Raw genomic sequence first — 25,310 nt, 5'->3', positions numbered from 1 at the left:
AAGCTGGATCTTATCTCACATGCAGTTCGGTTAATATTAGTTTGATGAGAATTCCTTAGGTTGTTTAATGATGGTAGTCTTTATAATGAGTTTGGTTTAAGAAATTGTCGACTAGATTAATGTAAAATTAATTTAATGAATCATCTTTATTTAAAGTTAGGAGAATAATCATATCGTCTAGACAATGCATATGACCACTTGAGGAAGTGGGCTAAAATACTACAACTCCAATGTAAAAAACTTGCCAAAGATGAGATGGAATGGATTTTGACGTAGAAATGACAGGCCTTTCCACTTTGTCATAAAACTTTGCACTTGGAATGTAAAGACTAAAGAACAAAATAAGTGAAATGAGAGTTCCTATTTACAATGCCTCCCCACGGGACAGAGTTAGACACCAGGGTCGTTATTTAACGTGGAGAAAAGGAACAAAAATAAAAATTGTCTCAGTAGTGAAGGATTTCTCCTCCACTGACAGAAACAAGAAATTGAAGTGCAGCATCTGAAGAAAAGATACTACACGGTGATCTTGTCCCGAAGGCCACACGGGAAAGACTACGCGACTGAAAGTAAACCAACGATTAAAGTTCTACTCATTATATATGTGTAACAGACGCCTTCAATTTTTGATAGATGATGGATACTCACGAATGGGTTCCTGCACCTAAAATCTTTTTGGCAGGATGGGCGCAATCTCCAATCACACCTCTCCTGAGTCGATATTGTTAAACACCAGTGGCAAGTGAAGTGTATGTACAGGACAACTGGAAACAAATGCCGAGATAAGCGGAGAGCACCTACAGCGACTAGAATCCTTAAAATAGTCACTCAACTGGTACTAACCAGGCTCAAGGTCGCTTAATTTCGATGATCTGACGATAATATATATATATTTCTTTTTTCTTACATAGGCATGACCACATTATCAAGGCCAAGAGGCCACTCAAGGATAAGGGTTACAGAGTGTACAGTAGAAATTGGACAATATAGTAATCATTAGTAATGACAATTTCGTAAATTTGATAACTTATATATAATATATAATATATATATATACTATATTATTTATAATATATATATAATATATATATATTATTTATAATATATATATATATATACATATAATATATATACATATAATATATATAATATATATAATATATTATTTATAATATATATATATATATATATATATACATACATATATGTTTGTGTGTATATTATGTGTGTGTATACCTATGTATATAGCTATGTATAATTATATTTATATTTATAAATATGAACACGTTTACACGGCCGCGATCCTAGAGAGGATAAGTATTCTTTTTTTCTTAATTTGAAGATTGGTATCTTCTGTGGAAAGACTCTATGTATTAAGACGCCTGGCAAGGACTTCTGGTTTTAATCAATCATTTGTTTTTTTTTTAACAAGTGATCACCACTTATCAAGGCCCGGAAGCCACTCAGGGATAGGGGTTATTGCAAGTACATCACGTTAGTGAGGAGATTTTATGAAGTGTTTAATTAGGGGGGCGGTTCATTAGGAATTTGTCCAAAACATTATCATGACCAGTGTCCTGACCATGTGTGTGTGTGTGTGTGTGTGTGTGTGTGTGTGTGTGTGTGTGTGCGTGCGTATCTCTCTCTCTCTCTCTCTCTCTCTCTATATATATATATATATATATATATATATATATATATATATATATATACAAATGCATGTATATAGTATGCATACATGTAGACTAACGTTACTTAATATTGCGATTTATTGCGAGTTCGAAGCAAATAAATGCGCAGATATGTTTTTAGGAACGTGCTTCGCCTATTTATTTATTGAGCCATTTATTACATATATCGAAATCGTTATTCAAAGGTGTTAATAATGGGTTCCAAGTTTTTTTAGATTTTTATTCTTGTAAGTATTGATCTGATCTGTAAATATAACGGTTGTTATTTTATCACACAATCGCATCATAGTTATATACAATGTATTTATATGTTATAGACTTATGAGCAATGCTTACTGTCAAATTAAATATAATTAAATTTATGTTTATTTTCGCATAAAATACTAATGCTATTAATCCCTATCCATCCCTAACAGTGGACAAAATAGATACCATAATACATGACCCATTTCACGTTATCTTTAAAACCGTCCATCATAGAATATCAAGCATCTTTGCGAAATAGCTTCAGGGAAAACTTTTAGAGTAAGTGTGCTATTACGGCCATACATCTTAATTTCTATTAATCCCAAGTTTTGCGTCGAACCGAAAACATAATACTAAACTCGCAGCACCGTATTATTAAAAAAATATCATACGAAACTTCAACCTTGTCGGCCCCGTAATTTCCAAGAAAACTTCAAGAGAAAATGCGGTATTTTGGTGACTAATTCCTATTAATCTCTATAAATCCCTAACTGTACATCGAGTATGTACTATAATACTTGTTCTGTTTCCAGTAGAGAAAACACAAAGACAAATAATACATACACACATATACATATAGATATATATATACACCCTGCACTGATGATTCCCGAAAGGATGAAACATTAGTGTCTGTAGGTATAAAGAAACTCGTTTCTTGTCATTGAACACTTTACAGTTATAATATTTTGATCGCATGCGCCGATCAAAATATTATAATGATTAGCTCACTCTGATAGACGTAAACACATTTAAAAATAAATGTTTAAATTTCAACGATATTTCTCGTGTTTGTCGGTGGTCGAATGATTTTGGTCCTTTCAAATAGCGTTAGAGATGGCTTCGTTGGCAGTAATCGTGATACCGTACACTGATGATTCCCGAAATGATGAAACGCTAGTGTTTGTAGGTATTAATTAATTATTATAGTAAATTATATATATATATATATATATATATATATATATATATATATATATATATGAACAAATGATTAATAAAACTTGTTAAAAAACATCTTGAAAAAGAATTAAAAACATATTTAATTTTTAAAAAGGAAGCACAAGATAAGTGGATAGTCCTTAATCCGCGGAGTTTCGAAGAAATACTCTCCTTTTTATCAGAGGGCAGGAATTAGCAAAATGCGGGATCGGATTTTGCATGTAAAAGTATTTAATGAAACCACAAGAAAGTCACAGATCTTACTTGGTTAAAAAAAATGGTGAGGTAAGGGGAATAGGAGGTAAAAGAAAACTCTTAACTCTTTTTCAAGATGTCTTTTAACATGATGTATTAATCATTTGTTCATATTATAAGCTCTATTACCTTTTCGGTTTTATTGAGCTTTTACATCTGGTTGAGATTACTTCACTTGTAAATATTAACTCTTTAATATTTATAATATATTTTAAGTTTACCATTTTGATTACCTTGGTAAACTTATTGTAATCTGTATCTCTCTCTCTCTCTCTCTCTCTCTCTCTATATATATATATATATATATATATATATATATATAAAACGAGCGAGTATTATATGGATACCTATTTTGTATATGTTTAAAAGTTATCAGGAATACATCATTTTCTTACATCTATGAAAACGAGAGTTTTTTGCAATAAAAGCTAAAGGGATCGAAGTAAAAAGACAGTAACGATTAAGTAACCAGTTCGGCTCACTCGTCTGGAGCAAATCAATAAATAATGTTTTCATGCGATGATAAACGATTGTAATAATGTTTGCTTTTTATTCCGTTTAACCTAAGCTAAAATATTTAATCTGAAACCAAATATCAAATCAAAAGTATCAGGATTTTTATTAATTCTTCTCGTTGATTGATTAAATCAGAACACAATCACATACAAAGATATATATATATATATATATATATATATATATATATATATATATATATATGTGTGTGTGTGTGTGTATGTGTGTGTGTGCGTGTGTGTGTGTTTGTATGTGTATATATGTCCATTTGCGTTTATGTATGTATGTGTATTAAAGTATGTAGGTTTACGTATATGCGTTTATGTGTACATATCAGCATTTTATTATACTTTTGCTTGCTGACTCTTTAAAGTCTGAAAATGCTGGGATGACCATATTTATCCCATTCGCTATATTCCTTGTCTTGGGATTATCACATATCTTTTATTACATTGAAAGCGCTCACAAGATCGGTGTAAAAATTTATTATTTTAGGATAAACTTTTTTTCTTTTCAAAAGGCATCTTTTATTTCTAGATGTCAATTGATAAGAAATAGACTAAAACATACATATTTATACAGTTTTCGTATTAATTGTCATATACACATATATCTATATATCTACAAAAGTGAGAATGGTGTATGTATGTCTGTATGTATGTATATAAGTGTGAGGACTATTTTTAATCTATATACACTAACGAACATGCTTCCTATAGACTTGAAATTTGGTATATCGGGTATTCTAACACGTGGACAATTTTTAATTGGTTTTCATTCGGAATAAATGACTGAAAAGGGATCAAAATTAATTTAAAAATGGTACTTGGTTAGGGAGGTTCATCGTATTTTAATCCGTTAAGCAACTGCTTCACGACTGCGCATGCGCGAATCCTTCACATTACAGCTTTTTATGTTACGGATAAGTACGTTTTAAAAAAACTTTTTATAGAACGTAGCAAGCTGGCCTAATGGTTATTGAACTTGACTCTTTAAGTATGGTGTTCGATAAACACTTGAGTATGTTTTTTTACTCACAAATAGTGAATTTTTAGGGGGAAAAATAGATTCGCATGTACATGTTTCAGATTCTTTCCGATTTTACATAATTTCTGGAGGAATTTTACGTTATATTTCATATGCACCTTCAAGTATATATATATATATATATATATATATATATATATATATATATATATATATATATATATATATATAATATTTTATATTTTGGGCTTCTCGTCAGGGATAGCTTAACCGAGCCGTTGGATTAGACATTTCGGATAAGAAAGTTTATTTTATGTTTTAATGTTTTTATATTTCATTGCCACACGCTGTTTTGCAAATGATAGATGTGTTTTCCCCACGTGTTAACGAATCAAGTGGACACGACTAAGCTAAACACACTTTGTAAGGATGTGAGAAAACACAATAGATAAAGAGTTTAGAAATTATTTTCTCATTAACTACCATCCCATTTAATCAATTATAAACTCCCAAGCTTACACTGTCCAATTCAATTCTTGTAAAAGCTTAAGAACAGATGTCACTAAAATACCCTAACCCAAAACCCGCACAAATCTTAAAGTGTTCTATGTACACCCCCCACATATATATATATATATATATGACTGTATATTTCTATGTATATATATATATATATATATACATATGTGTATATATATATATATATGTGTCTGTATGCATAGCTGTAAATATACATATATATATGTATTTGTAGACCTATATGTATATATATGTATATATATATGTGTGTGTGTATCTGTGTGTATATATGCATCTATATACATATGCAATATATATATACATATATATATATACATATACAAATATTGGTGTATATTTATGTGTATATATATGTATATACTGATATGTTTATATACATATATGAAACTATATCTATATATACATATGTATGCAATGTATATATACATACATATGTTGTATATATATGTATATATCCATACACGCTTATATATATATATATATATACACACACATACGCATATATATCTACACATACGCATATATATATCTATCTAATATAAAGCTAAATATCTGTGTGTATGTGCGTGTGTGTGGGGTGTGTGGTCACGAATAGGCTCCTATATGGTTGACTTTAAAAAAAAACCGATTACATATAATGATAGAAGATGTGTCGATGTATGTTTGATCTGGCAGAACGGTGGTTCATAAAAAATGTGGGGTCTACGTTTGCGCCTTGCCCATAAAATATGGAAATATAAAATTTAAAAATAAAAAAAAAACGTTTACAAGTGTTTTTGATATAGATATACATAAGAATACTTTGATAAGTAAGTTTTAACTTAAATAGGGAAGTTATAATAAAATTGTGGGGTCTGCGTTCGCGTCTGGCCTCAGTAGAATGAAAATAGGCACACACTTTAATAAAGACTTTTCATATCTAACTGCGTAAGTATACTTTGATAATTATGTTTCAGTTTGAAGAAATATGGTATAATAAAATTATGGGGTGTTCGTCCGCATCTGACCTCCATAGAATGGAAATATGTCACAAAGTTTAGAAGAATATTGTGATAAGTGTTTCAGTGTGAACAGGTATGGTATAATAAATTATGGGGTTTATCTATTTTATTTTTACTTACATCATATTTTGCTTTGAATTTGATACCCCAAATACAACCCAAATTTACAACACTTCCTTTTCATAACCTATGATACTTTCATAAATCATAGTCCATTTTCTGTAGGCTGATTTTGAACCCATTCAACGACAGGTACTTTTGCTAGTATATATATATATATATATATATATATATATATATATATATATATATATATATATATATATATATATTCCGTGACCTATGGCGCAGAATTGTCCAATATCAACTAGATAGTTGTAAGGTTCATTGTCTGCATAAAATGGGTGTTAGTCTAAACTCTCTAGAGAGCTGAGATGGAGCGAAAGTTTACGCATAAATAACTATACAAGGCTCACGTATTTCGAAGAATATTTGCGTTAAAATTTACATATATATAAATATATATATATATATATATATATATATATATATATATATATATATATATATATATATATTTACTTAGCGTAAAACAATGCACGTTTTTAGTCGCCTGCAAGCGACTCTTTAAGTCACTACGTCGGCCCGTCGGTCCGTTCGTCGGTCGGTCTGTCGGTTTGTCCGTAACACTTTTGTGCTTTGCCTTTTTGGTTAAGATGAAAGATCTGGTGTTAATAAATTCTGTTCTTAGCTTTTTAAGCTTTTCTTGACCTTCGGGCCAAGATCAAAGTGTAATATCACAGATACTGCAAGCAAAACCCTATGTGGGGGCGACCCCACAGATAAGACCTTGATCAATGTAGGGGCAACCCTTCATACCAATTGTCACTATCCAGTACCCCTACTCCCCGGGGAGTTGGTCCCCATTTCCCCTTCATTCCTCACTTTAAAAATCGGCCTTGTGCTTAATTTGCTCGGTGGGGGAGCAAATATATACAGCTTTTCTTGACCTTTTGGCCGAGATCAAAGTGTAGTATCTGTTCTCATTACATGCTGTACTTATGTTTGTAACTTTGTGATATAAAGTGGGGGATCACTTTTCTGTATTAATTTAATGTAAAATGATCACCCACTTTACAACCAGTCAGTCTCGAAGACATTCAAGTCATTCTCCAGATCATTCAAGTTGTTTTTGAAGGACTGAAGTTTTTTGTTAAGCATTCAAGTCATTCTTAAGGTCATTCAATTCATCCTTAAATTCATTAAAGTCATTCTAAGTCATTTACTTTTTATTTATTTAAGTTATTTCAGCCCATTTTGGGTCATTTTAGTTCATGTTTAAGAATTCCATGTCAATCCTACATTCACGCATTCATTCATTACAGGAGAGCACGCGACTAATGGCTATCGGCCTTGTTTGAAAATAAAAACATTGAGCACTTCGAATTAGCGATCAATATTTATATAAAGAGAATAAAGAAAGGATTTACAAAATTTTCTGCTTTTTAGACGTTTGAGTATGTTGTCTGCCTTTCTCATAGAGTAACAAACATTTATGCACTTGGCGACGGTTACATTGAGATTCCGCTTAATTTCAGCATATTTCCTAGGTGTTAGAACCTCCGACTTCAAGCTGGATGCTCAAAATCTTAGGAGAATTTCCGTGTCTAGAGCTTTGGCGTACTTGCGTGTTTAGAGTTTTGATGCACAGGAAAAATAGTAATCGCATGCGTATGTGATGTCCGCCCTATATATATATATATATATATATATATATATATATATATATATATATATATATATATATATATATATATATATGTATATATATACATATATATATATATATATATATATATATATATATATATATATATATATATATGTTTGTTGAGCTGGATTAAATCCGACGATATGAAATAAAATGGAGGTGGAAGGACCTGGATACTCAACGTTTCGCCCGATTTACGCGGGCTTCTTCAAGAGGGATGGTCATTCCTCCGACTCTCTCGTCAATGACCATCCCTCTTGAAGAAGCCCGCATAAATCGGGCGAAACGTTGAGTATCCAGGCCCTTCCACCTCCATTTTATTTCATATATATATATATATATATATATATATGCGATTACTATTTTCCTATTCTCCCATCCCATTACCTCCATCTTAATCAAATCCGTAACTTTCTTTGATCTTTTTTACATACAACCAAATCTTATTTTAAACAACATTTTTCGGAACCTCCTGATATTAACTCCCCGTGTCGAAGAGGACCTGATATTTTCATGGCAAATTTGCTTTCGTATAAACTGTATTCCTCTGAATAGGTCTCTAGTTACTGGTAACTAGCTTACCGAAATAGTATCATGACTGCGTAGCAACATATTACTGCTTATGAAAAAGTAATAAAGAGTATATATATATATATATATATATTTCTGTGGAAATATATATATATATATATATATATATATATTTCTGTGGAAATATACTTTATTTCCTAATAATATATACCAATCCTTATTGAAGAAGCTCAATGCAATTATAGAGCAGTATAGTGAAGAAATAGCAACAATCAACCCGCCGAAAGGAAATATATTGCGTTTTTGCATGATAAAACCAAGAAAATTGGAAGAGAAGCTGTAAATACCTTATAATATATTTCCATTACCCCATTTTGAATTTTAGAAATACAAGAATCAGATACTGTAAAGAATTGTAAATATCAACTGAATTAAAGGAATAAATTATAAGATGGTCAACATCATGTAATTTGGAATATAGCCTTTTGTCATTAATTTACTATATATATATATATATATATATATAATTATAAACCTCAAACGACATTGTAACGAGTGATGTAACCCATTTTCCGGTTTACGACATCCGGTTGCGCATGCGCGCATAAACATTTACCCATAAAAACATAAACAAATAAACACAACTCCCTTCTTTTGCAGATTTTGACCTGTGCACTGAAATATTAACGTTATCATTTCGAAATTATTATTTAACATGTTAAGAGTCGGCGTGTTTTGCAACTATTATTTATTACAACTATACTGTGGCTATTTTCTTACAACTAAACAACTTTAACACGTTGACAAACATAAGAACAATTGTAGTAAAGCCAAGACTACTATTACTACTACTACAACTACTCTCTATCCGTCCCTTTTCCTTCCTTCTTTTTTTATTTTTTGTTTACATTTCTAGATACAAAATAGTTATGTGAGAACGATGAATTTGTTGACACATTTACTAATCTGTTTCAATATTCGTTTTATTTTATTTTATTTATTTAGGTTTTATTTTTTTTGCTTCGGGTGTTATTAATTTTTTTTTTTTAGATTTTAAGTTTCTATAATTTGGTTGAGGGATTTCAATATGGGTTTTTCATTCTTATATTTCTCATCGGTACGTTCATGTGCGTTTTTTTTTTTTTTTTGCTGCTAAATGACGTTCGTCGGCGTTCGATTCGTACGGAAATCATATTTAATTTTCGATTTTTGAGCGATTATTCGGAAAAACAGGTAATTTTACATGAACACGGGGGATTTCTTTTCATGTTTGAGTGATCCGTTAGTGATTTTTTTTATTTTTATACACTTTCATAGAAATGATTCGCTTATGCAAAAAAAAACCCCTATTTTCTTTACGTCACAAGTGTCACGCTAATACATGAATTCCATAGCTAATATAACATACTGACCTTACGGGTCACGGGTAGTCTATATATATATATATATATATATATATATATATATATATATATATATATATATATCATAGGTAGAGAGAATGACATCGTATCATGCTTTATCGTCCCTGCGCTTTTGACGTTAATAATTGGTACGAAAACAACAGACATGATTTTATGTCAAATATTTATTAATATTCATAGAAATAAATGGACTAGTTTCAAAGGAAGCAATTCGCCAGTAATATCCTTCACATGGAACCGATGTGATCATGTCTTGCTTGATTGTGAAGTCGTTTTTATTTTACTCTTTCCAGGGAAGGCTAGTTGATATTTTTACGGCATATCAACCGTTCTCAGATCATATAATGTCGAATTCGGTTATTTTTTGACAAATAGTTTTTATGTTTTTAATGGTTTACATTTTCAAATAAACAATTGATCCTCAAGTGTTGCTTTCAACTATATTTTGTTTGTACTTATTAGTTTTTTTATTGCAAGTTGAAATAAGAAGGGCTGTGCGTAGATTAATACAAATTAAAATATATTAAATACTTACTTAATCAATCGCTCGATTGGATTTGACCTGTCTGATTATAAGGCTGGTTTACGTAAGGGTCAAAATTGACTATTGCAATGCGTATAATTTTTCCGGATTATAAAAAGCTCAGTTGCTAGGATCTAGTGCTCAAGCATAGCAAAACGTCAAACACTATGCCTTGTTGTGGCAGAAATAAAGGAAAACTGAAGAATAAGAAAAAAAAGACAAAGAAGTAAGGTACACTGTTGTTCAATTCTTTTGCAGAACATGATTGAGTTTTAAAAAATAGGAAAAGTAGTAAAAACAATAACGTCATGTTTGGTTGATTTTAGGCCAGAAATCCGGTATTCATAGGCAGCCTGTTCAACTAAAAGGAAGATGTGGCAGGTGTTCTCGTTTTCAAATTATGGTTAATTTTCATAATTCATGGGCAGTGAAATAGCATTAAAATAAATGTAAAATCTCGCATGCCAGTTCATTAAACTTTTAATGGAAATCATTCCAGACAAGGCATGAAATCACTTGACATAAGCAGCTAACAAGAACGAAAAGTACTTTTCGCAAAGACAGATGATGTATATTGACCTTAGTCTTAAAACAAGGCTTAAAAGTAGAGGGAAAACAGTCAGCAGGAAGAGAGTCCCATACGCATGCGGTTTTTTAAAAAGAAGCTAATTTAATTTGATACTGAATTACAATGAGTTATAAAAATAGGCAACTGATAGAACCAACTAAACCTACAAGCCAAACGAGCCGGATCAAAAGAAGCAACAAATTTGTCACCCAATTCTGAAAAACATATAGCACAAGAGTTTGTATTATTCAATCCATCGGTCTACTGTTCTCATCTTGATTGTGATTTTCAAAACATTTCGGTCGATGTAACCTCCGACTTTCTTCAGGTGTATCTTGTCGACCTCAAGAATGTTTCTGTCCAACTCGGGAATTTGCATGGAATTTCGAGCGAAACCCTTTATTTACTTCACGGGAATAGCGTGCTCTTGTTCCGTTAGCCATGACTGAATAGGGATCCTAAGTAATTTGCAATTGTATTTCCCGGTCGCCCACACTAAGTATTGAACCTTCAACCTGCAGGAGAAGATAACTTTTTACAATTGACTTTTCCAAGTAACCTAACCACTGCGCCACGGGTCTTAGAAACGCCATAGCACAATAATATTTATATATAAGATTGTGTCTGTGAGTAAAAGGTTGTAGAAAAGAAGATAGAGTATAATCAATTAAATTACGTTTTTGCACCTTATCCAGAACTTTGGAATGGAAAAGCGACTCAGTAGCCAAAATAAATGGTTAGATAGTCGATAAGTAGAGATAGAGAATAACCGCAGATGTGCGACCGTGTTTAGAACGATAAAGAGAATCTTCTGTACAAGAAGCAGAAAGAGCAATGGATCTGATATATGTACTCCAAGTAGATTTGACGTGACCGTCCCATTGGAGAATGCTGGGCAGATATGATTGTTTATTCCTTAAGTTTCCTTGTGTGCTCGGGCGACGGCAAACAACCCTTCTGGGAGAAATATTGCATTTATAAATTTCATAGTTTTAGGAAATCGACAAGTTAATGTCATTTTGAGAGACATAACGGAACATAATTTCGTCTCCAATGTCAACGAGTGATGACTCAGGTTTGTTTGGCATTTGAATACAGTAACCAGACCGACGAGGTCACAGGCTTAACTTTTCGATCATGAGAACGTGCCTGCAATCCACAGGTGCAATCGGCGGAAGATGGGAGCTCCCCTGAGGTAACTAGTTGCGATTCGTTCAGGAAGCGGCCCCAACCCTCCCATCACCTCACTATATGAACGGGCCCCCACGGCGAAACCGGCAGTATCAAGCTGAGACTTTGAGAGAATTAAACACACTCGAAGACTCGTCACGCCTTCTCTTCCCACATCATTCCGCCACCATACAGAGAGAAAGAGAGAGAGAGAGAGTGAGAGTGAGAGAGAGAGAGAGAGGGATTAATCTATTGTTATTTTGTTTGGCTCAGTGGTGTCCGTCAAAATCCACATTGAACTACGGACAATTGTATATAAGTATATATATATTGTATATCTTATCTTGAATTTATCAGTAGAATTGATAATTGAGTTTGCCTTTCTTTTGTGTGCATGAGTTTGATTTCCTTCCAGCACGAAAGATCAACGAATAAGCAGCATATCAACCCGATCTTGAAATTAAGACTAACCAAATCGATTGACGGGCCCTGCTACACTGAGATATCTTGCATGGGATCCACTACGAAGACGAGTGCGGGTCACATTTGGTAATCTGCGACAGGGATAGCTTCGCATGTGAAACCGTTTAACCAGGATAGCTTCACAAAAGAACCTGATTAGAAGGAAAAACGTGGAGGTTTTAGTGCTGGTTTCCCCTCGCGAGGAGAGCTAATCATAAGAATTTCAGGAAGAAATTGAAGGATTGAAAGATACAAGCTGAATCTTAACAGGGTTAAACAAAACCAGCCATTTTGTACTGTAATCTACAACTGAACCTGTCAACTTCTATATAAGCTGCATATGTAATCTAATCGGAGGGAGATGGGCAAAAAGCAACACTGGAATTAGGAGTGCCCTTATGTTTACTTTTTAATCAATTAAGAAATTCACTTGAAAATGCATTATTGTGATGAAGAGACGAAACATTTAATGATGTGAAAAGCAAATCTGAACAGTTTGATAATAACAATACAAAAACATTGTTTTAGGAAATGTGTTTTAATTTCATTACAAAATTAAATATGAATGGTGGAGACATTTGCTATTTCTGAACATCTCGAGGTGCGATGCTAAAAATATTTGAAATATTTCAATCTCTCCTTCTTTTGCGAATCAATTTCAATTGTTTGGTTGTTTGAAAAAAAATGTTCTTGTATTTTGAGTAGGAGACCATTTAACGCTGACGGAACTGTTTTCTTGAATTTTTTGTAATAATTTAATGTTTCACCTTCGAACATAACGACTCCTTCTTGGAAAATATTTATAATGAATATTGTTAGAAATAAGACAAACAGTTTTTCCACCTTTTCATGCATAACATTGTATAACTGCTTATTCATCCACACTTTTGACAGGGTGTGTTTAGCTCATCTGCGAGGGGTGAGATAAAAGAAAAGAGAATGTTTTGAAAAATAGAAGTATATTGTGATCTATTTAGTACCACAGGTACATTGCGATCTATTCAGTACCAGAGGTACATTGCGATCTATTCAGTAACAGAGGTACATTGAGATCTATTCAGCACTAGAGGTACATTGCGATCTATTCAGTAACAGAGGTACATTGAGATCTATTCAGCATTAGAGGTACATTGCGATCTATTCAGTAACAGAGGTACATTGAGATCTATTCAGCACTAGAGGTACATTGCGATCTATTCAGTAACAGAGGTACATTGAGATCTATTCAGCACTAGAGGTACATTGCGATCTATTCAGTAACAGCGGTACATTGTGATCTATTCAGCACTAGAGGTACATTGCGATCTATTCAGTAACAGAGGTACATTGCGATCTATTCAGTAACAGAGGTACATTGAGATCTATTCAGCACTAGAGGTACATTGCGATCTATTCAGTAACAGAGGTACATTGAGATCTATTCAGCACTAGAGGTACATTGCGATCTATTCAGTAACAGAGGTACATTGAGATCTATTCAGCACTAGAGGTACATTGCGATCTATTCAGTAACAGCGGTACATTGTGATCTATTCAGCACTAGAGGTACATTGCGATCTATTCAGTAACAGAGGTACATTGAGATCTATTCAGCACTAGAGGTACATTGCGATCTATTCAGTAACAGCGGTACATTGTGATCTATTCAGCACTAGAGGTACATTGCGATCTATTCAGTAACAGAGGTACATTGCGATCTATTCAGTAACAGAGGTACATTGAGATCTATTCAGCACTAGAGGTACATTGCGATCTATTCAGTAACAGAGGTACATTGAGATCTATTCAGCACTAGAGGTACATTGCGATCTATTCAGTAACAGAGGTACATTGAGATCTATTCAGCACTAGAGGTACATTGCGATCTATTCAGTAACAGCGGTACATTGTGATCTATTCAGCACTAGAGGTACATTGCGATCTATTCAGTAACAGAGGTACATTGAGATCTATTCAGCACTAGAGGTACATTGCGATCTATTCAGTAACAGAGGTACATTGTGATCTATTCAGCACTAGAGGTACATTGCGATCTATTCAGTAACAGAGGTACATTGAGATCTATTCAGCACAAGAGGTACATTGCGATCTATTCAGTAACAGAGGTACATTGAGATCTATTCAGCACTAGATGTACATTACGATCTATTCAGTAACAGAGGTACATTGAGATCTATTCAGCACGAGAGGTACATTGCGATCTATTCAGTAACAGCGGTACATTGTGATCTATTCAGAACTAGAGGTACTTCGTGATCTATTCAGTAACAGAGGTACAATGAGATCTATTCAGAACTAGAGGTACATTGATCTATTCAGTAACAGAGGTACAATGAGATCTATTCAGCACTAGAGGTACATTGCGATCTATTCAGTAACAGAGGTACATTGAGATCTATTCAGCACTAGAGGTACATTGCGATCTATTCAGTAACAGAGGTACATTGTGATCTATTCAGCACTAGAGGTATTTCGTGGTATATTCAGTCACAGAGGTACTTTGTGATCAATTCAGTATCAGAGGTACATTGTGATCTATTCACTACTAGAGGTGCATTTTTATCTATTCAGTACTTGAGGTACTTCCCTGGTCTATTTAGTACCACAGGTACATTGCGATCTATTCAGTACAAGGGTTACAGTATGATCTATTCAGCACCAGAGGCACTTCGTGATCTATTCACTACTAGAGGTACAGTTTGATCTATTCAGTACCAGACGTACTTCTTGATCTATTCGGTACAAGAGGTACAGTTTGATCTATTCAGAACTAGAGGTACTTCGTGATCTATTCAGTACAAGAGGAACAGTTTGATCTATTCAGAACTAGAGGTACTTCGTGATCTATTCAGTACAAGAGGTACAGTCTAATCTATTCAGAACTAGAGGTACTTCGTGATCTATTCAGTACAAGAGGTACAGTTTGATCTATTCAGAACTAGAGGTACTTCGTGATCTATTCAGTATAAGAGGTACAGTCTAATCTATTCAGAACTAGAGGTACTTCGTGATCTATTCAGTACAAGAGGTACAGTCTAATCTATTCAGAACTAGAGGTACTTCGTGATCTATTCAGTACAAGAGGTACAGTCTAATCTATTCAGAACTAGAGGTACTTCGTGATCTATTCAGTACAAGAGGTACAGTCTAATCTATTCAGAACTAGAGGTACTTCGTGATCTATTCAGTACAAGAGGTACAGTCTAATCTATTCAGAACTAGAGGTACTTCGTGATCTATTCAGTACAAGAGGTACAGTCTAATCTATTCAGAACTAGAGGTACTTCGTTATCTATTCAGTACTAGAGGTACTTCGTGATCTATTCAGTACCAGAGGTACAGTGTGATCTTTTCAGTACCAGAGGTACTTCGTGATCTGTTCAGTACCAGAAGTACAGTGTGATCTTTTCAGTACCAGAGGTACTTCGTGATCTATTCAGTACCAGAGGTACATTACGATCTATTCAGTACCAGAGGTACATTACGATCTATTCAGTACCAGAGGTACATTACGATCTATTCAGTACAAGAGGTACTACATTTATATCCACTCAGTACTAGAGGTACTTTTTTAGAATAGAATTGGATATTAAAAATTACTATATCCCAAAAGGCGAAACATATTTTCTATTTTTTTCTTTTTGTCATTGGAGCAATCGCTGTAGCCGTTGTTGTCGTCGCCGTTGTCCTCAGTGTCATTGATTGGCTGTTTAAATGAGCTGATCGGATTGAAAAAATATCGGATTACAGGGAATTCGAACAGATAAAAAGGCTACAGAAAACTAAACAACATGGCGTTCAGACAAACAATAACTTTAACTCTAATCGAGCATTACAAAAGAAGCCCCCAATGTCCCTGTTAATGAAATCAACATAATATAAAAAAAAAACGAATTTCGCTGACTAACGATATCATCATAGCATTAAGCATTAACTATTCAATATTTTCACTATGAAAAATACTATAAAAATAAAAATAATACCAATAAATATTTCATGTTATTTTAATAATAACAGTTTTCGATGGAATTTTAAATGTAATATTATAATATGCCGCTTGTACCCATGAGCATGTAAACGTGAGCGCAATATTTTCTATGATCTTGAAAATAAAAACAAATATAAATATTGAATTCCTGGGTCAAATTAAAATTATTTAAATAATTATATTTTTTACTAGCAGTATATTTCTAGAAGTATGGGGTGGACAGAACGGCGAAAAAACTAATAAGTTAGTTTATATAGTTGTTTAGTAAATGATCATTTTCTTTTCAATTTGAATATTATTTTATCTCATATATCTATGAAAGTGAGATTGTATGCGTGTGAGGACACTTCTCAACATATATATATATATACTCATCGGAGTTTTGATATACGGAGTTGAACTTAATTATATAGAATTTTCAGATACGTGGAAAACTTTTTAATAGGTTGTCATCCGGAAAAAGGATTTCTAAGAGATAAAAAATGAAAAATTAGTATGTGTGAACCGTCAGATTTTTTTCTGTTAGCTGCCTTACGCGTGCGCATACATGCATAGTTCACATTAAAAATTACTTATGTTAGTAAGAAGTCGTTTGAAACACCTTTTGGAGAATGTGTCATGCTGGTCAAATTGTTATCGTACTTGACTCACTATATTTAAGTTTTGGTTTCAATCTCAACTCGAGTACTTTTTCTTACTTACAAGAAATGAATTGTATAGAAAAACATAATACTTGCATGTACATGTCTTTCTGTCTGAATGAAATAAAATAGATTATTGGTGCGTTTCTTGCGACTGGTTAACGCCGGCGCAATCTGCTAGCTATTAATAAAAAAAATCAGTCCTGTTTATTTTTAATGAATTGTAAAATTTAAAAATGAATCGTGTAATATAATTGCTGGAAAGATTTTTGGAACAGCATTTTACAAACCTTTTTCAAGGTATGAGGACAAAAAACACTGATAAAAACTGGTTTCAATAATTCTAGCCTATTATTGGATAGAAAAACTTATATCAAATTATATATGAAACTTTTTCTATAGAAAAATTAAAAAAATATTATTCTTTTCATTAAAAACATCAATTAAATAAGCATTTCCTTTTTTATTACAAATTAAATTAATTAAACTAAATCATTGCACTTCTCGTGATCCGTACTTTTATGAAACTCAGCAAAATTTGTGTTTACACTTGAGCGAGAGGTTTCCCGATTGAGAAAATCGCGTTTTCGTGTATATTGTCCAATTTTCACTTCCAGAAGTGTGTAACATTCTTTTGTCGTTGAAATAGCTTCATAATTACTGATAATTTTTCTGTTGAACAATTAAAGTTTATTGAATCAGACTTGATATTCAAATCAGTTCCTGTGCGTGTTCTAACAAGTAAATATTAAATTTTCTGTGAAAGCGTTTAAGTTCGATCTTTTATCATTCAAACACAATCAAAACCCAGACGTAAACTAAAAGATTTTTGTAGTAAATTCTTTTTAAGAAAATCGGAAACGGCTGTATTTTAGGTTTATTTTTTGGCAAATATTTTGAGGAGTGCCTTACATACTATCTGGGAAGAACTAGCATTGCTCTACCCGCTGCAAATATTTAAACTTCCCCTTGAGATTACGTTTCCCTAGCGATTCCCAAGAGATGGACGTTTTTGTAAAATACAAACTTTTAGTTTAATGCGCTTATTTTCTATTATTTTCTTGCAGTTTTCAGGTAAAAATGTTAAATACCAAACATTATTGAGTTTTATTTTATCTAGTTTTCCGTCTATCCTTCTATTTCATCTGAATATAATCTAATATATAAACGTCTATATGCATGCCTGTTTGTCTGCCTCCATATTTTAAAACTCGCTTTCCTCCGAAAGTAAATGCTAATATTAATATGCATATATATATATATATATATATATATATATATATATATATATATATATACATACATATATATATATATATATATATATATATATATATATATATATATAATAGCGGGGGTACCCGGCGTTGCTCAGGTGATTGGGGGGGTGTATGTACGAGAGGGTGACCCTGTTTTAATATTATAAAAAATACGATGTTATGAAAAATTGGAAAAACCAATACAAAGCAAAACAGCGAACAAACGTAAAAAAGGGGGGGAAATAGGTGTAAAAGAAGAAAAATTTTAGGTAGAAAGACAGGCTCAAACACGAAACATCGAAGCTAAGGCGGAAAAAATGCCCGACACGTTACCCCTACGCCAAAAAGACATACGACTGAGAACGGATAAATTAAACCTTTAAAAACACTTGCAGGAAGTTTTAAACTAACGTCAATGTTTTATATGTCAAACACTACGTCATTGACGTAGTAGCAGGAGCAGAGAAAAGAAGAAACGATTGTTTCGACAACCCTCCCTATACAAAACTGACGATTTTAGGGTGAAGTAATTCATGTTTTTGCCCAATTTTTCGATATTTGTCGGGCGAAGGTTGGAACTTTAAAATGATACCTATCCGGCGAAAATCTGTGACCCGTGCAAAAGTTTTTGCGAGACATACAAACAAACAAACGTACATACATACAAACATACACACTTTTTTGCTTTATATATATAGACTATCGGGGTGTACCCAGCGTTTCCCGGATGTGTAGACGTGTGTGTGCTCGGGCGGGGGGGGGTAATCAAAACATAAGAATAAGCGAAGTAAATATTTTTAAATATTAAATATTAAATTATTAAATATTTTATATAAAAAAATGTTAAAACTTAAAAAAAATCGAAAAAAACTAACGTAAGGCAAACAAACGATGTTAAATTTAAAACTCGGAAAAACAAAAACAAAAAAGAAAACAAGAATGTGATGGTAAAAAGAAAACAGAGAAACGTACGTTAAAACTTCTTTAAAAAATCTGAAAAATAACTCCCCCCCAAAAATAAACTATGAAAATGGCTTAAATAACCCTGTTTCAATATTAAAATTTTAAAAATCGAAAAAGAAAAAAGAACATCTCACACCACGATTCGAACTTACAACCTTTAGATAATGACGCCGCCTCTAAGCGACTGTGCTAAGCCGACGTTGACGAAATTGGATCGGATTTTTTAATATTTAAACTAAATCATGTTCCGACCTCATTTGCGCATGCGTAGAAGCGAACTTGTCATGAGAGAACGGTTTTTGCTACACTCTCCCTATACAAAACTGGCATTTTAGGGTGAAGGAATTAATGTTTTTGCCCAATTTTTCGATATTTGTCGGGCGAAGGTTGGAACTGTAAAATAATATCTATCTGGCGAAAATCCGTGACCCATGTCGAAAGATTTTGCGAGACATACAAACACACATACATACATACATGCATGCAAACATACATACATACATACATTTTCGCTTTTATATATATATATATATATATATATATATATATATATATATATATATATATATATATATAGAAATTTCTGTGTTACTATTTTAACGATTAAAAAATAGTGTGCTAAAGTCAATATATATATATATATATATATATATATATATATATATATATATATATATAAAATAAATGAATTACAAAAGTCTATATTCCAAATTTCGTAATGGTGACCATCTTACAATTTATTCCTTTAATTCATAGACATTTTCAATTCTGTACAGTATCTGTTTCATAGCACAAAACCCAATCACTTAATTATTATATCCATCAGTAAATCTATTATACCCTTTTCTTATCAGAAGAAATAGCAAGGGCAAAGTAGAGTCACTGATTGATATAATAATCATGCGATTGATATTGTGCTAAAATGTGACAGATAGATAGATAGATAGATAGATAGATAGATAGAGAAAGGGAAACATATAGAGTGAGACTTTATATATAAAGATAACAAGAAAGCAATCGGATATCGTCACATACAACGCAGACAAAGAACAGGTGAACTAAGGTAGAGTTTAGCGGTATCGTGATAGAAGTGTGGCTATCCTATAATCGGTTTGCGTGGAAATTAATCCGGGTAACTGATTTTGATCTATTAACGATCACTTAGTGAATGACGGATACACGCAAAGTTCGTCTGGACAGATGCCACTGGTCAACTTCCTGCTGAGCGAATAAATAACATGCTTGTGAAAGGAAGCGAGAAAGGCGAAATCTGGCAGGAAATGGTACAAAAGCAGAAATACACATTTTAGCTTACATTCATCACCTTGGCTGCCATCGTCGTCTAGTTTTAACAAAATAGGGTTTATTCTGTCTTAATATTAAAAGTATACTATTATAACGAACCTATAAAAATCAAACTGGGTGCAGATTTGAGCAGCGAAATGTTAGTTATATTAACATTTCTGCAGGTTTACATTGTTTGGAAAAGAGAGATCAAGAAAAAAATAAATTAAAAAAATTTCAAAGGTTTATCAACGAATAAACGTAGCATCTAAAATTTTGATGCATTTTGAATTAGAAAAACTATCACACTAACCTTAACGCAGTAATACATACTGTTGTTGAGAACGCTTTATTTTTAAAGTAATAGAAAATCGTATCCTAGAAAGGCTGGTAAAATGAAATAACTATCGCAGAGAAAATTATAACATGGCAAATATTTACTGCAGTTGTTCCAAGTAAAATTAGGCAGTATTAACGCAGAGTATCGTTTAATTCTAGGGAATTTTAGTTTAAAAAATATTGCATTAATCTAGAAGTATTCTGTTGTGCTCTGCATGTGTCAAAACGCAAAGCTGTGAATGATTGAATAATTTAAAGGAGTTCAGTTTATTTTATACAACGATTCTGATATCTGATTGGGTCGTCCGAATCTGTGTGTACATATCTTGTAAATCATCTCAAATATGTTGATCGATTATGTGGAGAAACCGTGCTATATCTCCAAAAATGTTTTTTTTTTAAACGCATTTACTAAGAAAAGAAAATATAAAAACAGAATAGATATGACACTGTGCCCATAACAAAATGGCCGATGTTATGGGTCTGTCTCCATAGGGTGGAACAATAAATTTATCGCCCTAAAAAATAATCACAGCTTTATTAAAAAAATATTGAAAAGAATCAATTCCAGTAACTTGATAATATAGAAGAGCTGCTATCTATTTAATGTAACCGCCATAATCCTAAATCACCGCCTCGATACGGGTCCGGAACTAAGAGCATGCTTTTCCACAAGCGCCGGTAAGAGCCCGGTGAATACTCGGCGGATGACCGCGATCAGGCTTGCTTTAGTGCTCAGTGGGGGTCATGTTGGTGATGTTCTCGACGTGTAACCAAACGAAGTAGATCAGCGGGTTTATGTCGAGGTAGGAGGTGCCCAGTGAGAGAAGGATATAAAGTAGTAGTATTCATCATGAAGCCAAGCCTGGATCTCTCTGAACTTGTGGGCCGACGCCGAGTCTTGCTGCCACAGCCAGGGTCTGCAAACGGTCACCTGATTACACCAAGGATCACCACACTCTTCAGCTAATCCAGATGCACTTTGGTTTTGCCTGTCGAGCCGACTTCGAATATATGCGGTAGCATGATGTAGGACTCACTTGAAACCACACCAAAAACCATAACCATGCTTGTACGATACGTTGAGTTATTCTCTCAAGCGTTTAACCATCCGGATTTGCATTTTGAGGGTGCTGGCAATAGTCCTGTTGTCATAGCTTGGATGGGTAGATTGCATGAATTGTACAGCATCTCGGATCGCGCTCGTTGAGCATTGTCTCACCGTCAGGACAAAGCTCGTTTCCTTTAATAGATACATGAAACCTTACCAACCACCAATAGCTATGGCTAGAGATCCTTTAGCTGAAAGCACTTCGGTGAATCTCCTTGGCTTATCGTTCACAGGAAAAACAAGGCACATTGCCACTTTGATGTAGGGGTCTTCGATGTAACGTGCCTTGTTTGGGGTGAAAATGTAATAAAAAAAAATAGTTTCCTCTAGAAACGATGGAAAGACGTCCAATTCGCCACGCTTATGTTTGAAAGGACTTCCGTCGAAGTATAACTGTCTGTTGCGATAATATGAGAAATTACATGCTAATATTTGTCCAGCTTTTTGTGAAGCTTAAGTTTTAAATATTATGTTATTGCTTAACGTACAGAATCGACGGGTGTTCTGAATGGATTCGTGTTTGTTCGTTTCTCAATCAAATTCTTTGTTAGCGATAGACTGAGGAAAATCATGATGACGATTTTGCCAAATAAAGTGCCTTCTAGTTTCGTTCCTTCGAAACGCAGAAACGGAGCGAAATGTTTACGTCAGTGTGGGGAAAAACGAAAAAAACTGCGCAGATAATACAACAGAAAAAAACAAATACAACACAACAGATGGCAATGCAAATCTACTATTCGCGTAGCATAGACATTCTATTTTTCTCGGGTCAAGCCTATTCGCTGAAAGCAATCTACGTTTGCTCGTAAAAACGTCAGCCAATTTCACGCAAACTGCCATTTCAACAATCTCTAAACGACCCACATAAATAAAAACATACTTTTGAAATCGTTCGAATTATCATATTAAAAACGTTCTGTATATTCACGTGAATAAGTCAATAAATGCTATGAGGCTCTTATCGGAAGTGAAACGCTTAAATATTCCATTTTATTTCATTTAAAACACTATATATATATATATATATATATATATATATAAGTGAACGTATCTGTGTATCTGTGTGTCTGTGTACATTTCCCAACGCAATAACTCTACATACTCGAAATTTGATATACAGGGTACTGAGATTTGGTAAAATCGATGTGATCGGTTTTGGCCAGAAATTTGGCGATCCAGGGGTTAAAGTTCAACGATTTGACCTTTGAGAACTCTAACAAACTCTTCAGACAATTTTGGGTCTACGCACTTGAAATTTTAGATATAGGTTCCTTGGACATGGATCTAACTTAATAACTTGATTTGACCCCAAAACAATAAAAAGTTTTAAAAAACTGACCTCTGCGGTCTCTTCCAAATTACTCAGACAATTTCTGGTCTAAATATTTGAAATTTTACATAAAGGGTATTCAGAGATAGGGCAGGCTTTTTCATCAGTTTGGGACGAAAATTTTTCGTTACCAATATATAAATGTATTATGTATGTATGTATGTATGTATGTATGTATGTTTGCATGTCTGCCTTAAACTTTCAATAGAGGCGACGGATTTTACCAAGATCAGTATCGTTTTAAAGTTACATCTTTCATAGGATAAATATAGAAGAATTGGCTAAAAAACATTAATATCTTCCTCTTCAATTAGGCAATTTTCTGTAGGAGGGGGTCATATTTTTCGCCGATATTTTTTTAAGTTATCCTCTCCTTTAAGTTGTCTAGCCTTAATTTAAAAAAATGTCGCTTCCCGTTTGGCGGTGGTCGTAACAGCATAAACGCTAGGTTTTACCCCGTTCTGTTCCTCCTTTGCCATACGGGTTCGAGCCTGCCTTCCTACGACCACGTTTTTTTTTTGCTCAACATACACATCCAAACACCCGGGCAACGCCAGGCACCCATGCTAGTATATAATATTAATGTGAGATAATATGCCATCTACAAATAAACAACGCCGTATCTCACAAAATATTGAAAGCTGCCGACGGCGGTTTGATTGCTTATGTTAATAAAAAGACTTTCGTGTACGTGGCGGGCTTACTATGGTGACAGAGATGTCGTCTTGTATGAGAGTTGGTATTAGTATTTACTTCCGTTCAACTGCAAAAAAGAGACACAAAGACAAGAAAAGGGGAAAAAAGTCAAGCAGAAACTCCTGAATGAAGGAGAATTCTGGCCTAGCAAGAATTGACTGGGCATCTCCGTTGGCATTCCCCGATAGGGGCATCTCAGCAAGTAAGTAACGAACTTACTTTCCTACCCGAAAAAAACCATGAGGCAACCTGGGACGCCACAATACTTTGCTACATTGATTTCGATCAAAAGGGAAAATACTATTTCAAAAATTGCCCACATTCGACTTTGAATATTAGCATAGTTGGTTCGGTTTTGAATCCTGGATTCGAAGATGTACGACTAATTAACTTAAAAGAGATGAGAACCCGGCTCTAGTACTTCCGTTTCCTAGTCTTGATGGTTTGTGTGACCTTCTGCGTTATGTGTTTGATGATATAATTATATATATATATATATATATATATATATATATATATATATAAATGTAAATTTGGTTCGTTACAAGTGAATAAAACCATATTTCTACGTTACCAATTTATTTGAAATTTTCAGACAACCCATCTTTAGAGTCGAGGTATGTTTTTATGTTATTACAATAAATTTACCTCGCGAATTATTAAAATATTAAATAAAATAAATATATTTTCGTAAGCCGTTACTGCGAATCTGTTCTGTTGATAAAACTGAGCTTCCGGTTCGATTTATTTCACAGCCACGAATTGACGAAAGATTTCATTTTCTGTTAACTCCATAAGTAAAAAAAAACAAAAAAAAACATAATTCATTTGTTTATCTTCCAATTTTTTTAATTTACACATTTCTTCTTTATTATATAAGGCAAAAAAAAAGTTTGTCGCTTGCTTTTTGAGTTTTTTTTTTTTTGTTTTTCGATATAAGATTGGTTGGTAAAGTACAGTTATTTTTTTGTCCGCGCTATTTTTTAAATCGTATTTCCAGGTTTAATTAGTTTTATTATATGCTTTTTTTATTAAATTGTAAAGTTAAAATACACCCTCCCCTCCCCATGTT

General features: G+C 33.3%; 1 long non-coding RNA gene and 1 pseudogene across 1 annotated transcript in view; one reads left to right on the top strand and one right to left on the bottom strand.

The window, feature by feature from the left end:
• LOC145247278 (uncharacterized) overlaps positions 1 to 25,310 on the bottom strand; it is a 1,304,641-nt gene that overhangs the window by 1,172,933 nt on the left and 106,398 nt on the right. The gene's annotated exons all lie outside the window — the stretch shown is intronic.
• On the top strand, positions 7,176 to 7,388 carry LOC145247657 (U2 spliceosomal RNA; annotated as a pseudogene).

This window comes from Euprymna scolopes, chromosome 25 (genome assembly GCF_053919585.1).
Source record: "Euprymna scolopes isolate OS-2025 chromosome 25, ASM5391958v1, whole genome shotgun sequence".
Taxonomy (NCBI): domain Eukaryota; kingdom Metazoa; phylum Mollusca; class Cephalopoda; order Sepiida; family Sepiolidae; genus Euprymna; species Euprymna scolopes.
Note: the sequence above shows the minus strand (reverse complement) of the source record. Positions and strands in the feature narration are given on the sequence as shown.